Source organism: Lissotriton vulgaris, chromosome 1_1 (genome assembly GCF_964263255.1).
Source record: "Lissotriton vulgaris chromosome 1_1, aLisVul1.2, whole genome shotgun sequence".
NCBI classification, from domain to species: domain Eukaryota; kingdom Metazoa; phylum Chordata; class Amphibia; order Caudata; family Salamandridae; genus Lissotriton; species Lissotriton vulgaris.
The window spans coordinates 1,013,440,517-1,013,457,115 of record NC_141685.1 but is presented as its reverse complement, the minus strand read 5'-3'; the positions used below and the strand labels follow the sequence as shown (position 1 = coordinate 1,013,457,115).

At 45.3% G+C, this 16,599-nt stretch overlaps 1 pseudogene; it reads right to left on the bottom strand.

The window, feature by feature from the left end:
* Positions 1-1,079: 1,079 nt before the first annotated feature.
* On the bottom strand, positions 1,080-9,349 carry LOC147748421 (proton-coupled zinc antiporter SLC30A2 pseudogene; annotated as a pseudogene).
* Positions 9,350-16,599: the final 7,250 nt, after the last annotated feature.

Here is a 16,599-nt window from a genome sequence, read left to right as displayed (position 1 = left end):
ACTTTTTTTCCTTTTTACATGTGCACTTCCTTCTGCAGCACAGTGAGACAAAAAGCTAAAGCACAAGCCACAACAGTGACACAACAAAAGCACAAGCTGTGCAAGCGGAGGCTGATGCTTGTCAGAATGGGACAGAAAAGAGGCTCTGGCACCAAATTAAAAGCAGCCCCATAAGCAGGGTCTGGTGGCTCACTGCACTAAAGCAGCCACTGCAGGGGCCTGTGCTTGACCTCATGGTCACAGGTTTAAATCCCAGCAGGTCCACTCATCCTTTCATCCATTTGAGGTCGATATAATAAATAGCATTGACTTGGGTAACAATAAACATCTGTTATTCTGCCCCAGGACACCTTCGGGTAATTGTGCGCTTTGCAACTAGACCTGTTATGTTATTAAATATAGGGCAAGCAAATCAAATAGCTAAAAAAAGTGGGCCACATTTGCAAAATAAGTAAAACTTAGACATGCTGTAGGATGGTGTTTTTCAAGGTATGGAAGACTACCTGGCTATTTGTGCTGGCAGCAGGCAATGTTTGGTACTATCAGAAAAATTAACAATAAAAAGCAGCCCACCAGCCAATAATATCGGCAAACAAATAGCCAAAAGCCCACAGACAAGCATTGGCACAGACTACCAACCAATAAAATCGTCACACAAACAGACCACAAAACAACCATGCATAACATCCTGAGTGGCCACACAACACCATGGGACAGTCAAGGCCTCACTGTGGAGAGGTCAGAGCTGGGAAGCCAGAGCTGCCTGTGTCCCTGAAGAGCGCACAGAGGCCAGTGAAAAGGCGCATTGTGGTCCAGCCCACCTCTGGTTCAGTCAGCACAGGCTCAGAATGGACCAGCTTGAGAGGCCGAAGCTTAAATGGGGCATGGCAGGGGAGGTTGGTGAAAACTATTGGATGTTATATTGAAGTGAAGGCAGGAGTCCGAAAGCTAGCATCAGTGTAACAACAACCTTTTTTGTCAAAAGGCCTCCTGCACCTCTATCTGACTTTTTCCCACAGACAGATGTGCTGCACAGGTCCATCAAGCGAGCCTCTTTGCTAAGGGCGAACAGGGAGTCTTCAGTCAGAGGGGTCTCGACATTCAGAGCAGTCTTTCATATCCTCCAAGTAGTTCTCAATGTGGAATCTGGATTGTCGTGGTGTGGAAGTTAAATTTGCTCTGTAACTGGGTGCTGGCTTCTTTGAGCAATACCTGGGCATCAGCATCTTCATTGATCGCAATGTGCACCAATGGCACTGGCTGCGATACAGTTAGTGCCCAGATGGGCTGGATGTGCAGCGCCTTCAGTCTCGGGATGCGCAGCAGAGATTCCTTCACAGCACTGAAGTCTACTCTACGCCCCTCGAGTCCCTTCCATCAGTACGAGCAGCACATCCCTCAGTATGGCTAGAATAGTGTGACCCCCAGACCAGGATGGAGAAGATGAGGAACGAACAGATGGGATCCACAATTTTATACTCTGGCTTTAAGTAGATGACGTAAGAAGCCACCAGTACCCCAACGCTTTGCACCAGGTCCCCCACAACATGAATGAAGGCAACTCACATACTGGTGCTCTGCTCCTGCTCGGGGTGGTCTTGTGCGAATGTTCATGTGATCCGTCCGTAGGGCCATTACTATGACCATGCCCAGTCTGATGCAGGATAAAACCCACCATTACGATGTTAACTGTTCATAATGGGGAGGCGATCAGCATAATATTTCCTGCCCAATCTCACCACGTGCTTCCGGTGCCCTCTCCCTGCCTGGCTCCATGCCCATGCAATCGCCCCCTGCACCCTGTCCCCTATTTCTGCTCTCTGTCGTCCCCTGCTCTCACTCCGTGCTTCCGGTACCCCCTGCCTGTCCGGCTCTGTGCCACAGCACCCTGCCTCTGTCCCACTCCCTACTCGCTGCATATCCATAGCTAAGGTCCCTGCACCCTGCCCTGCTCACCACTGTCCTCTATCGCTGCACTCCCCCCTGTCCCTTGTTCTGCCCAACATGTCTGCCTTTCTGCCACTGCTCCCTGTCCCAACCCCTGCACTCTGTCCTGGCTCCTGGACATGCTCTCTGTTACTGCACCTTGCCCATGCTCCCTGCTCCTTCTCTAACCCTACACTGCCCTTATCCTGCCCTTGCTCCTGTCCTGAGCCCTGTTCACTGTCTGTCTCACCCTCACTCTTTCCTCCCCCCCCCTCCCCTCTCCCGGTCTATGCCCTCAGTCTGTCGGTGACATCTCGACAATCTTCTCGTCGAACCCTCTGTGTCTCTCCAGCCCCCCTCTCTCTTCCTGTCCCATCTTTCTCCCCCAGGCCTCTCTCCGTCCTGCCTCTCACGGTATCTCTGCACCTCCACTGTCTCTCTTGAGCCCCTCTCTTGTCTGCCCCTCACTGTCTCTCTCCGCCCCAACTCTCTCGCCCCAACTCTCTCTCCCCAGCTCCCCTCGCAGTCTCTTTCAGTCCAGCGTCCCCTCTCTCTCTCTCACTCGCTTTCCAGCACCCCGGTCTCTCCCTGGCACCACTGTCTCCTCCTGCCCCCTCTCTGTCCTGCCCCTCACTGTGTCTCTCCAGCGGCCCCTCTCTGTCTCTCTCCGGCTCCTCTATCTCTCCCCAGCTCATGGTCATGATCTTGGTTGCTGGCCGTGATGACATCCATAGTAGCGCAAATACACTGATCATCATGCTGGCAAAGTCAGTCAACAGGTGTGCAGCATCATTCATAATCGCAAAGGCCAAGCTCTGTGCCAGATATACACTTGTTATTGGATTGGCGCTGGTGAAGTCTCCTCTTCTCATCGCCTTGTATGCCGCTGTGTTGCCGGTTCGGCCGTGTAAACGAGTGCTTGTCCCGCCTTAACATTAACTCAGTGCGGGTTTGGGCTCGGAATATGTCCCGAGTGGACTACGGATCTCTATACCTGATCCTGACCTGCTTTGCTCCAGTCTCACTCTGGTTCCCCCGTCCCCCTCTAGTTCTGTCCCGCCGTTGCTGTGGTCTCAGAGCTGATAGTGCCCGAGCCCAGCCTGCGCAAAGGGGGAGGAGGGTGTGTGTGTGTGTGGGGGGGGGGGAAGGGGTGCAAACACCAGCTGCAAAGTCCCCTCCTGGATGACCTAACTAAGAGTGTTGTGGCTTACCTGCTGCTAATCTGGTGTGGAAGGTTTTACCCGCGGGTCCCGGCAGTTCTTTTGGCCTGCAAACAGCTCCACAATGCTCCCCCCTGCCACGCCTGCTTGATCTCCGCACTCGCACAATGGACAGTGTGGTGCCAGTAAGGAAAAGGCAGGGGGCGCGTGCCGGCGTAAAGCCGTAACAGTCCTCACGAGATTCTGTCGCCCTGTCACGAGACTGCAGGAGAGGAATGTCCTCCTCTTCGGCCCGCCCCACCCCAGCTAATTAAGTACAATCTAATTGGAGCAGCTGCGTTGGGTGAGGGCGGTCAAAAGACACGGAAATAAGCCTAAATAGCCCAAATAAAACTAATGGGCTACTAAATTGAGCAGCACTCTGCGAGCTACTCACAGGGTCTCGGCGAGCTACCGGTGGCTCGCGATCGACCGGTTGGAGACCCCTGGTCTAGTGGTAATCCTGGGTACGCTTTCGCCCCTATAAAAAGGACATGAACATAGAATCAACCACCTTAAAAACCTATGAATATAATATACATGGGGTGTCGGCAAATTAAACAAGCATTTACAATGCAATGGTCTCGGCATTATTAAAGGGAGAGCTATTGGCATTGCATTCCCTCCTGTCTTCCCTCTTCTCTCCTCCCTTCCTCCCTCACCTTAGTCCTCACTTGTCCCTCTCTCTCAGTCTGTTTCAGTGCTCCGAATTCAAGTCTCCCACGTTCGCTCCATCTGTCGCTGTCATTAGAGTGCCGGCCTTATGATCGTATTTTTGTGGCGCTGCCGCCAGACACATACAAACACATACAAACACAAACACACACACACTTCTTACACCCAGAAAAACACAAACAGGGCAACAGAGTGCGAAACACAAAACGAGAGACGTGAGGGAAGTAGCAACAAAGACAGGCAAACAGTGGCTTTTTTGTCTGTTATTGAGAAAGAAAATCTAGTAATGCATAAAAGTCATACACACAGATAAAGCAGGGCTCGCATGGCATCAACATAGGAATTACACAGTAAAAGGTAAAGGAACACTGCTTAATCTTACCCTAGCAAGCACCGCACGCTAGCATGAGGGAACAGGGTGACAGAAACGATGTATATTCAGGGCTTAGCGTTGGCGAGACAGGGCACTGCATGGATAGAAAGTAGGTGTCTGAGTTTATTCTTAAAAGCATGATGACAAGAAGAGCAGAAACAATGTATTCAGTTTCTCTCGTTTGGCCACCTCAGAATTTTGCGAGCTGCTGCTGCAGGGTGTGAGCACCTTGAAGAGCATGGTCGAGCAGCTCAGTTCAGCGCCCAGGCTGGGACCCCATAGATGCAGGGGCCCCAGAGATTAAATGCAGACGGCTCGACACCCTGCCGTGGTACACCCCGAGAAAGCCTGCCAAGGACAGCTTCCATTCGGGTCACAGTGTTGAAGGCTCATCTGTTGCTTACTGTGGCATAGGGCAGGCAAGCAAGCTGCGCCCTGGAGAATGAATGGACTCTGGCGGAGCCAGAGGATGCAGCCACCCTGCTTCCTATATATCAACTGCCCTCTCCTAGACTCCGGAAACGTCTAAGAACTAAGACACACACTAGTCTTGCCTGCAGCGTAAGTGTTTGCATCAGCCAAGCATGTGCCTCTTCCAAACTAATCATGCCACTACTTGTGTGATTACACGCTGAAGTACAGCAGTTACCAGAATGGACTCCAGGACTTTGCCATTCAGAGGCCGGATACTTGAAGCAGCAGCGTTGGAAACGTTCAGTGTCTACACTTTTGCTTCCTGGGTCCCGCGCTGCATGTGGATGTAAACCGGTGTCTCCATGGACGCATTAACGTCACAGTACAGAGTGGCAGAACATTAAGATGGCTGCTAGTTTAGACCCATCAATTTGGAGGTGGCGTAACGGCTACGTGGCCGACTTTTAAACTGGAGCACCTGGTTCGAATCTCTGCAGGATGCTCAACACTGTGTGTGAATGCAAGGAAGAACAAATAAATAAAGATCGATTATGGTGTGCCACGCTTTATAACAAAACTGATAAAATAAGTACAAAACACGTGCATTTATTGTGTACTAACCGGGTTCAAGTCAAGCATAGTGTGCCACACTTTATAACAAAACTGAGAAAATAAGTGCAAAACAACTGCATTTATTATGTATTAACCAGGTTCAAGTCTCTGCAGGATGATCAACATCGCGTGTGATTGCTATGCCGCGCTTGGAGCACAAATAAACGTACATTTAACACTATAATAAAAAAGCTGGTATCAACAGCAAAGATCAAACAGAAAACCTGTTTTTATACTCCGTCTCCGGCTAGCCTGTCAAACCCTGAACGAAAGGGCCCGCATCGCTGCCACCACTGCACGCCAGCCCTGGGGGTGGGGAAGGCGGAAGGGGGCAGGAGAAGCATTCCCTGGGTACAATGAAGGGGACGCGGAGGATCCGAGGGCCAGCGGCCGCTCGCTCCTCGGAGAAAAGGACGGCTGCTTCTGTCGGCAGCCCCGGCAAGGGGTGACGGCCTCTGCTTCGGTCTCCGTGTGTCCAAATAAATAAACAAACAGCCAGTCAAGTACGGCGAGGGGGGGGACCTGGTAGTGAAAGGGTGGGAGGAAAGAACAAGCATGCTGCCTTCCATGAAATCGGCCAGGAAGAGAGCAGTCATCGGCGCGCGGCGGAGACGCTGGTACCGTGTGCATGCGCGCGACTGAATCCGCGCGTGGCCAGCTCTTGTCGCTCCTCTCCCATTGAAAATGCGGGGCGCGTGCCCAGCTCTTGTCTCCTTTGCCGGCTGAAACGATTACAATAGATCTCTGCCGAGAACGCGCTTCGCGCGTCTCTAGGCCGAGACCTAAAAATGGGAGAACCACCAATTTCATTAAAGCTACCTTACCTAAAAGCGTTAACGGGAGTGATATCCCCCTTGTTAACATTCCTTGACTTTGTTTAAAAGAGGTTTATAATTTATATCAAATAGTTCACCGATATCTTCAGCTAAACAAACAACCTTTTTTAAAATAATTTTGTTTATGGGCATTAAAAAAAATATTACAATGCAGTAAAGAATACGCTCAGAGTCAGATTTCTGGGATTACAGCCATCAGCAATACAGTTCAAAATAAGTACTAAATTAGTTTTTTAGATCTACAATTTGCAAACAAACAACTGCCAGGGTTAGGGTTATTTCAGGATCTCTAAATGCCTTAAAATAATATTAATTCACATTTAGAATAAACATAATAAAATATAAACATTAACTGTGTCCATGCGTGTCTAAGGCTTACAATAGGATGTCAGGACAACATCAATTGCTGCGGGAGCCAGGGAGAGAGGGGAGTGGGGGGGTTGGCAATCCATTCTGTCAACAGCAGCATCTACGCATCACCCACCAGGTCTCCACCCCAAGGCCTACCCTTCCTCAATGTCAACTGTTTCCTCATCCCCAGGGGTCTCCCATTCATCAACCGCTTCCCTCCAGAGAAGAGCAATAGGTCAGCGATGTATGCCCCCACCTTCCTCCCTCTGAAGTGCCCTCTCTTCAGCCCATGCCCAGCGTCTAACATCAGACACCCATGTCACCACATTTGGTCCCCTGGGTGATTTCTAGGCCATGGCTAGTGGAGAAATCTATTCCATACCTTATTGGGGCTTGGCCTACAGAAAAGACCAAGTAAACAAACAGCAGGTGTATTGGGGAGTGATTAAACCACAAAATTACCTCCCGCCAGAACCCTACAAGTTTAGGACACTCCCAGGTCATGTGTCAAAAATCTGCTTAAAAAGTTGAGCAATGAGGGCAAACCCTTGGCTCCACGCCATACATGGCCTGGATCCTGTGAGGAGTAAGATATGTCCTATGGATATAAATAAATTGAATGTATTTAAGACATGTATTGTGAGAAACCTTCTGTGGTTATGCAAGTACCCTCCCCATTCAGCGTCTGTCATATCCCTCCCCAAATAAGCAGACAAACAAGCCCAAAGGACCTCATGAGTTTGAGGTTCCACTCTCGCTTCCCCTCACAAAGTCCGTATAGCACGAGTAAGGGCTTCATAAGGTATGACTTGTCCTACTGGTAGGCCTGACTGTTCCACCAGTTCACCAAAGGGAATTAATGCATTCGTTTGGAAACAATCTCCTAGGGTCACCAACCCTATCTCCGTGCAGGAGTCCATCTGCCTTGAACTAAAGAAAGATAATGGCTCACCATGAGGGAGTCCCACCAATGGGAGTTCAGGGGTGTAAGGGGACATCATACTAGTGCTTCACAGCTCACGAAGCCAGCAGTTCAGGGCAGTAGACAAAATGATACCCGGGCATGGAATCTGGATTGTGATGCGTAACATTTTTGCCAACAGGAGCCCCTGCTTATGTTCTTTGCCCCCAGACCAAGATCTTCTAGGCCCACTCCATCAAGCCATCTCATGATCCACTGGAATTGAACTGCTAGAAAGTACAATTCAAGGTCCGGGACTCCCAGGCCACTCTCAAGTGGGTAGTGACATAGGGTGGCCAATGTAATCCTATGGCGCCCGCCATCCCAAATCAGGTCACAAAGGAGTGCATTAAGCCTCCAGAACCAGGAACTCGGAATTTTCACCTGAAGATTTACAAAAAAGTAGAGAAGTCTAGGGAGCATGATCTTTTAGAAAGTGCGATGAGCACCATGATTAGTAGTTTGAGTGTAAGCCAAAAAGACACACAGGACTTTAGTGATCCAATGTCTCCCCCCCCCCACCCCCAGATTTCTGTCCGGCAGGTCCTCCAGATTATGGAAGATCTGGATACCCAAATATCTAAAGGTTTGCAGAGCCCAGAGTACATTAGATGAACAATAAAGAGGGCAATCCAAACCTGAAACCACTGGAAACATACACATCTTATTCCTATTTACCTGTAGATCCGAGCACTCCCCAAACTTCTCTAGGAGTTGCTGAACCGGAGGAATATCTGTTGCACCATCCTGAAGGTAAATAAGCAGATCACCTGCAAATAAGGAAATAATATGCACAGAGCCATCTTGTCTAATCCCCCAATACATTCCCTCTATTTGAAGCCTTTCTGCCAGTGGGTCTACAGCCAAAGAAAATAAGAGGGGCGACAGGGAACAACCCTGCCTTTTCCTCTAAACACTTCATAGGCCTCCAAAATTGTGCGCCTGTTTTACCCCTAGCCACAGGGTGAGTGTAGAGCAGTCTGACACATCTCACCCAGATTGCACCAAGGCCCATCCAATGCATAGTGGATTTCAGGAAGTCCCAGCGCACTGTGTCAAAGGCCTTCTCAAGATCCACTGACACAATTACTGCACCAGAATTAGATGGTAGATCATGGGTGTACAGAATTGAATAAAGCCTTCACAGATTGTTAGAGGTGTTCTGTGTCGGAATGAATCCATTTAGATCCCCATGAATCACAGACTGCATATGGAGTAACAGTCTGGACGCTAACACCTACTGAGAATTATAATCAGAGTTCAGAATGGAAAGGCCCCGCAATTCCAGGGTGCCACATTCTACGATGTATACTTAGGCAGAGGCACTACCAGCGCTTCTCTTGTCATTACAGGGAGGATACTCTTTTCATACGCCTTTACATACATTTCAGCCAATGTAGGCGCCAGATCACCCACAACACTGAATAAAACTTCATGGAAAACCTGTCTGCGCCAGTGGTCTTTCCTACTGCCATGTCAATTATAGCTTCCCTCACCTCCACACCTGCTACTTGACCACCTAATCATTCTTGTTCCGCCTGTGGAAGAGACTCTAGCGGAAGATCCTCCAAGAGGGATCCAATGCTGTTGGGATTTCTAGCTCTGGTGATCGATAAAGGGACACAATGCCTCATTGATATGTTTCTGCTGAAAAACAACTGTTCCTACCAACGACACCAGGCAAGTAATAGGAGCCCCACTGCCATCCACCCATACCAACCAGGCAGGGGGTTGATGGACCCTCCTCCTCGTGCACCCTATTTAAGTTGTTTTTGTAATCACGCCATTGCAGCCACTCTAAAGTCACATTCTGCTGCTCACGTAGCAACCGTGAAAGGACTCCCGGGCTTCTACCCAGCTCATTATCTCCCTCATGGAGATCATTCGCCATCTTCTCAAGATCTCTCTCAAAATCACGACGGATATCCACTGATTGACACAGGAGGTGCCCCTGCATCACTACCTTAAAAGCCTCCCACTCGGCACCACGGCTCAATCCCATGCCCGAGTTGGAAGCAAAAAATTCAGAAATCCTCGCTGCTAAAGGGTCCCTAAATGCGACATCTTCTAGCGAAAATGAATTTAGCCACACTGATGGTATAAGCGGATGCTCCTTTACCAGTTGTAGTGACAAAAGCAGAGGACTGTTGTCTAACAGGTTCCGACCCAAGTATTCAGTGTGTGAGGTGCAGCTATTATTGCTTTTGGAGCAGACGAAGCGATCAGTCTTAGAGTGGACCTGATGAACATTTGAATAAAAAGATTAATCTCTATCGGTGGGATGTTGTGTACGCCGGGAGTCTTCAATATCCCAATGAGTGATCCAAGTGGACAAGCCGGTGGATGCCCTAAAGGCTACTGCCCCTGTCAGCGGGAGAGTCGATCGATCCAGGGAAGTGTCAAGAACACAATTAAAATTATCACCTCCAGTGTGGTCCGGACCCCGTCAGCTGTGCTAACCATGTAGTATACAAAAAGAGATTGATCCCGTGATGATTACTACAGCACGCCTTGGATAGAATCCCTGTATAAGGAAACTGTTTCGTTTGAGCATCTGTGACAACTGCTCTTTATCTCTCTTAATGAGAAACTTCCTCGAGATTAGGTCCAGAGGTTGTTTTCAGTCCCGATTGAATGGTCTTTACAGGTCTTATCAACAGTCTACCTATCTGAAGAGATTTGATGACATTGGCAGCGTCTATACGGCAATGAAGCTACTCGACTGATTGAACTGATGCTTTGGTTTATTATTCTGTGGCAATTATATATTCCACCCACCATGAATTCCTAGTGTACCCTTGGGTTTCAACGTTTTTTGTCCTGATGAAGACCCCGGTGTAAGATTTCAACCACGCCTACAGTTGTAGTTTTGGGGTCGAAACGTCGACGGCTACTCTCTTATACATCAGTTGACGCCGCCCCTATTTCGGATATTGAGTATCAGCGTCATATACATGATTATTGATGAACTTTTGGAAATTAGTTATTCCATCTCTTGGCTCAGGGATCGGAAGCCAATTTAGTTTTGTATGCTAATTTTGAAATAATCTGTGATCACATTAATTATCCTTTCTTACACATCTTCCCTTCTTCTTCACAGCATCACGCTACCCTTTCTTTCCTCCTCTTGGAGCACTATGATGAATGTATTGTTATAATTTTTTTCTAATGTATTGTAGTTGTAGCTCATTGTGATTATTTGGCAATGCGCTCTGATGAGTGTATGTATTTATTGTTATTGTGAATAAATGTGATCAATGTTTAATGGTTCACTGGGACCCCCTTTTTGTATACAACATAGCACCCAGGTCCCCAGTGACTTATTTGGGTAAAAGCCCCCTATACTTATCTTATCCCGTGCTAACCATGTAGACAGGTTGTGAAGAAAAGAGACCTGGACATGATTTGGCGCATAAACACTGCCCAGCACCAGATGCCTCCCACTAAGTCGTCCCTCCACCTGGACATATCTGCCTTCTTTATCTGTATCAGCTGCAGTGGTTTCAAAGGGAACTCCCGCCCACACCCAGAGCTGGGCCCACCTCTCAAAGGCCAACTATGTAGTCGTTTGAAGCTGTCCCTGCCACTGCTGACGAAGATGGTCTGCTTCAACCAGAGTGAGGTGTGGTTCCTGAAGGCGGGCGATATGCCACCTCATCTCTTAAGGTACATCTGAATTTTATGTCGCTTAGTCGAAGACCCCGTGCACGTTTTGGCCGGGTTCGCACACTTTCTCAGGATTCTGGCAGCAAATTTGCTGAGAATAACTTTAGTCTTGAATGTATTAACTTTGTACCCAGCCAAAACCTGAAATGTGGGGAGGATTTCATATACTTTCTCTTGCACTTTCTTCTATGTGTTCAATATTTGTATAATATCGTCAGCATATAATTTATTTTTTGCCAACTGGGGAATTGGCGCCTGGATTGTTCTAGCAATCCCAATAGCTTGAGCTAGAGGTTCAATAAAAAGGCAAAAGGGATAGAGGAGAGCACTGTCTAGTTCCTCTTAGGACTTCAAATGTACCCACTTCAGTTGCATTTCAGATCAGTTTAGATTCAGTGTTATAATACACCTTTTCAATAAACCCTGCGGTTTGAGCAGAAAAGCCAAATCTCTCTAAAATATAAAGAGGAGTTTCTCAAACGAGAGTGAATGATTTTTTGGCGTTCAGCAAAAAAATTGCTTCCGGGACACGATTAGTAGCTAACACATCGAAAGCTTCAAATAAATAATTTGTTTGCACACAGAAATGTCAATAAAACAATTCTAGTCCCCATGGATCAATTTAGACCCTAAATTGTTAAATCTATTCGCCATCATATTCATAATAATTTTATAGTCAGAGTTTAAAAGTGAAAGGGGCAGATAAGCATTTAAGTCTGTAGAATATTTACCCTTTATGGGGGAAGCAAACCACATTCCCTAGATTGAAGGACAGAGGAGGTGTATAATCGGATCCTCTTAGTGTTTTTTTAAACAGTCGATGAGAGTGGCAGCTTGGTGGCAGCTGGATGGACTAGGGTTATGCTCCAACTCTTTCCTGGCCTCTGGTGGGTTTATATACTTCATGTGTTTCTGCTTGAGCCCTTCCTGTTAGAGCTTGGAGGCGAGTAAATGAAACCGCCAGCTATTGCATTCTTGAGGCATTCGTGTGGGAGTATGCCTCCATGGGGGAATAAAACTAGAGCTAAATAGTGGGGCGCATCCACCAGGGGCTGTTTCTCAATCAACGTCAAGGTTTCTTATTCAGCCGCAGGCCTCTAAGCTGCCCGGTGAATTCGGAGTACAAGCTTCTGCGATTCTATTTGTCTTGACAAATTCAGAGCCACCGCTGCCACCTCAGATATTGCAAATTTTGTGTCAAGAACAGGATACCTGCTCTGTGGACTTGACAGTAGTACACAAAGACCCTGAGGAGATTGTACAAAAGGTCATCGAAAGGGCTAAAGACTTGGCAAGTGAGGCTACTTGGAATACTGGTACAGCGGGTCAGAGTGAAGCAGAGGATTTCTGTGTTTCGCTGAAGGAAGTGCCTCAGGATCTCAATTCTTCCAAAACACTACATTCAAGCAATATCCTGGGTGTTAATGTTCCCCAGTGCACTACAAGTTCCGAGACACATGCAGACAGGGAACCAGCACAATATGTGCTGACACCACATGTAGAGGTGCTCCTGCTCTCCTGTGTGTGAGTCCTGGAGGTGAAAGGAGGATGGTTGACTTTTAAGCTTTGTCTATGTCAGATACTGAGGTTGAAGCGCAACATTTTTGGCTGGAAACTAATCTTGTACCAGAAAATCAAACGATAAGCCAACGGGCAATGAATTTGGACGCCCAAAGTACTGCTAGAATGCAAACTGTTGAGCCAACCCCTTGTCAGCCTCAAGATGAGAGTTGGCAAATGGATGACTCCAGCCCCCTAATGCTTTTGCTCTGAGAACTGCTGGGCGAAATGAAGTCTTTGAAGCATCAACAAGCAGAATCTGCCAATGAGATCAAGCTGTGGCTGGGGGAACAAGAGAGCCAGTTAGCACAATTTGCTAGTGACTGTGATGAGTTGAAACAGCGAATCTCAGATTGTGAGGATAAAGTGGAGGCTGTTTCTTCTCAGACGATGATATTTGAGAAAGAGATTAAGCTTCTTCTTGAAAAGCAGGAACAATTGGAGAATCATTCAAGACAGTCAAACATCAGAATAGCTGGGGTCCTGGAAAGAAAGGAAGACGATGTGGGTCCAATTCTTTATGTGGAGTGCCTGCTGAGGTCCTATGTCCTTGAATTTTCATAGGATTGGACTATTATACAGGTGCACAGAGTGCCTTCGCGTATCCAACCTAATGCATTATTTTGGTGAACTGTCTGGACTATTGGATCAAAGAAAAGATCTTAACTAAAGCCATCAAGGAAAATTATTTTGCTACAGAAAATGAATTCACCTTTCAACTGATCTTCGATATCACTTTTGAAACAGTTTAGCATCAGAGAGAGACAATGATTGTCTTATTTCAGACTGCAGGGGTCCAGACTTCGATAGTCCAAATGGCTAAGTTGAAAGTCTGCATAAATGTCGATTTCATCTGTTTTCTCGGTCAGCAGAGGCACAGGTCTTTTTTAGCAGAGATGAAACAAAACCCCCCTTCAGTTTGAGCTGTGGCTGGCCTGTGGATCACCCATTCTTATTCTGCTTTGAACACAGTCAATATTTTGTAACAACAGGTGCTAGACGGAGAGTGGGTTTTCAAGAAAGGGGGAAGGCTTGTGCTGGGATTTCTGCTGGAATCGGATATTGACAACACCCTGTCATGGTGTTGGCTTCCCCACGACATGGGAGAGGGTGCTGGGAGTGGGAGGAAGGGTGTTTTTCCTGCTATGGTTGGGGAGGAAGGATGGGTAGGGTTTGATGTGTGATGGGGCTTGGATTCAGAACAAGCATTTGCAATGCAATCGGTCTCGCATTTGTGAAAGTTAGAGCTATTGGCATTGTAAAGGCTATGGACGCATAAAGAGGCTACATTTGGGTATGCAGAAGACACTGAAAAATAGGAGGCGAGAGTGTGTTCGAGGTCTGCAATTTTTCAAAAACATATAGTAAAGAAACTGTACTGAAAGACCTGAACTGAACCAATATGAGAAATGCTGGGTCAGAGTGTGAGAGAGAGTGGTGTGAGAGAGATTAGTGGGAGAAGCACCTAGAAGGGGGTGGTGAGAGGTGGACCTGTGCCCAGTATGAAGATGTACAGGATGGTAGCATGTGTGAGCAGGCAGTTCAGAGAGGAACCAGATGCTAAGAGTGCTTTAAACTAGAAGGATGTGTGATTAAGGAGCGAAGAAGTTAGACATTGTTCAAATTAACAACGCAGGACTTTTTCCTCCTAAAGTAGTTACTGCATGGAATCTTTCTGAATCCGAAATTGCATGAGTGCCACTTGCGATTCACTCTTTGCCAGGACATCCAGGTGAACTAGACTGGTTTTGGCCCTTGCATGCATGGACAGTAAAAAATACGCACACTGGTGCAGTCCACCTCACACCAAGGGCACATGGTGCTCAGATTACCAGAGAAGCACTGAAGGCAATAGCATGAATGCGGGCTCTGTACCCATTGCTAAGCCCTGTATAAGTGCTGCAGAGGCCATTTAAAAGCAGTGCCCTCACCTCTCAGACGGCTCGGTTACATTATGGCATAAGGTGCGCTGGCTACTTACTGAACCCTCTGTAAACAAGCAATGAAAATGCAATAGGTCTCGCCTTTGATTAAGTTAAAGCCATTTGCTTTGCTAATGGTATTGTATATCAAAGCAAATGGCTTTAAGTTAATGAAAGGCGAGACCTATTGCATTTGTAGTGCTTGTTTAAAACAAGGTCCGTCTCAAGAGCTACTCACCACTCATGTTCAGAAATTGCATTAATGGTTATATTAGAATTGGTCCAAAATAAGTCACGCATAAAATGTAGCTCAAATGACAGGCGGTAAGACCCCTTGCAAGTGCCTCTTTATTAGGGAACTGGATTGTGGACGCTTGTTGTCTGGGCCTAATGCATGCCACTGCTCACGCTTGATTGTGCGTTGTGACTATTTGTACCAGTACCTGCCAAAGAACAGGACGGTACGCATACAAAATATCGATATTTAAATATCGATATACAATAATATCGAAGTTTAAATATCGAAGGGACATAATATAGAAGGTAAGTAATATCAATAGATTTTAATATCGATATTAGTAATATCGATGTTTTAAATATCGATGTTAGTAATATCGATGTTAATAATTTCGATGTTACTAATATCGATTTTTAAATTAATTTTATGTATATTATTATGTATTTATTATGTTTTTAATTTATTTTATGTAATTTAATTAAATTTTGCATTTTAGTACTGTAGCGGGTTGTGGGTTTATAGGGGAATAGGGTGGGAAGTAATTTAATTATACTAAATTAATTATTAATTAGTAGGAATTATAAATTAATTTTAATTAATTGGTAATTAATTTTAATTATTTGGTAATTAATTTTTATTAATTGATTAATTGATAATTATGTTCTGTAGCTGGCTGTGGGTTTATAGGGGAATAGGGTGGGAAATAATTTAAATGTAATTAAGTAATAATGTTTTTTAATTAATTGTTTTGTTAATTATATAATTGTTAAATATTTATTGATTGGTAATTAAATATTATTAAATGGTATTTTTTATTAATTTTTTTAGTTAATTATTTATTGCTAATCATGTTTTTAATAATCATGTATTGGTATTTGTAAATGGTTTATATTTATTTAATAGTTAAGTTTTTTATTATTTTTAAAAAATACATTTATTTAAGTATTTTTTTCCCCTTCGCTATCCAACACTTTCCCTACTGTTGCACTCTCTGGAGTTGGAATAGTAATTTTTACCCCTACGCTATCCAACACTTTCACTACTGTTGCATTCTCTGGAGTTGGAATAGTAATTTTTACCCCTACGCTATCCAACACTTTCCCTACTGTTGCACTCTCTGGAGTTGGAATAGTAATTTTTACCCCTACGCTATCCAACACTTTCCCTACTGTTGCACTCTCTGGAGTTGGAATAGTAATTTTTACCCCTATCCTATCCAACACTTTCCCTACTGTTGCACTCTCTGGAGTGGGAATAGTAATTGTTACCCCTACGCTATCCAACACTTTCCCTACTGTTGCACTCTCTGGAGTGGGAATAGTAATTGTTACCCCTACGCTATCCAAAACTTTCCCTACTGTTGCACTCTCTGGAGTTGGAATAGTAATTTTTACACCTACGCTATCCAACACTTTCCCTACTGTTGCACTCTCTGGAGTTGGAATAGTAATTTTAACACCTATGCTATCCAACACTTTCCCTACTGTTGCACTCTCTGGAGTGGGAATAGTAATTTTTACCCGTACGCTATCCAACATTTACTTCCTTACTTTAATTTGTTTTACATTTTTATTAATTGTTATTTATATTATTATTTTATGTATCTAAATGTATTTGTAATTTATTACATTTTCATTTATTTATACGTTAATAATATAATTCTTTTGAGTTATTATTAATTAAGTATATACTATGTATTATATCTTTATTATTATTTGTTTTTATTACATTATTTATTAATTTTAAATATTATAATATATTTTTAACTATGTTTGTTACATTTATAAGTATTATTTTGTTAATATTAAAAACATTTTAATTAAAAAAACGATATTTTTAAAAAAACTATATTTTTGACATCTATAT